This window comes from Papaver somniferum, unplaced genomic scaffold (genome assembly GCF_003573695.1).
Source record: "Papaver somniferum cultivar HN1 unplaced genomic scaffold, ASM357369v1 unplaced-scaffold_16786, whole genome shotgun sequence".
Taxonomy (NCBI): Eukaryota; Viridiplantae; Streptophyta; class Magnoliopsida; order Ranunculales; family Papaveraceae; genus Papaver; species Papaver somniferum.
The window spans coordinates 1-835 of record NW_020626359.1 but is presented as its reverse complement, the minus strand read 5'-3'; the positions used below and the strand labels follow the sequence as shown (position 1 = coordinate 835).

Below are 835 nucleotides of genomic sequence, written 5' to 3'. Positions count from 1 at the left end.
CTCAAAACTAAACACAAGCTCTAATCTTGCTCATATGATCAAACCACAACTTTGGTGATCATATATATATAGAACTATGAATTCCTTTTCCTAGTCCTATTACCTTATTACATGTCTTTCCTTTTCTTAGAACTAGATGACTTCTAATTCCCTTAGGATTACATCAATTTCCTAATCTTGTCCTAACCAGCTTGTTAGTGACTTCTATGTTGAAGTTTAACCAACAAAGTGGTCGTTACTTACAAAATTAGTTTACTCTTGCTTAATTTTCTTTATCTGTTTCATTGTTTACATGGAGGACACAAATTAAGGTATTGATACCAGAATCAAAGTTCAAGAGAGAATTTTTTGCTACTTTCACCACCCTATTTTTCGCTTGGCTGGTTGGACCTTGCCAGGTATGTTTGAAAATATTAGCTGTAGCTAGAGCTCTTCTCTTGAGTACTCTTTCCGATTTTTTGCAAGTACTACTACTATCATTGATACATTCATAACTATATTCAGGTGAAGGAATCTGAGATAGAAGGAAAAATGGAGAAGAATGTAGTTCACATCCCCAAATGCAGGTAAGCATTTTATATATATGCTTTCCACAGACTCACGGATACACAAACACACACATATTGCACATAGATCGTATATTACTTTTTTTTTGATCGGCCATTATTATTTTATATGAAGAGATGATTTATGTTTTTCGGTTATTTTCATATTCTGGGGGTGAGCTAGGCTCTTGGAGGAGAGCAAATGTGTAGGGATGTGCGTAAACCTGTGTAAGATGCCATCGCAGAAGTTTATTAAGGATTCATTTGGAACTCCTATCTATATGAAACCC

The 835-nt window shown here is 34.9% G+C and overlaps 1 long non-coding RNA gene across 1 annotated transcript; it reads left to right on the top strand.

Moving 5' to 3' along the window:
- Nucleotides 1–326: 326 nt before the first annotated feature.
- On the top strand, nucleotides 327–795 carry LOC113337650. The gene is made up of 3 exons (XR_003354367.1): nucleotides 327–398; nucleotides 505–566; nucleotides 730–795. It is a non-coding gene; the product is annotated as an uncharacterized LOC113337650 (long non-coding RNA).
- Nucleotides 796–835: the final 40 nt, after the last annotated feature.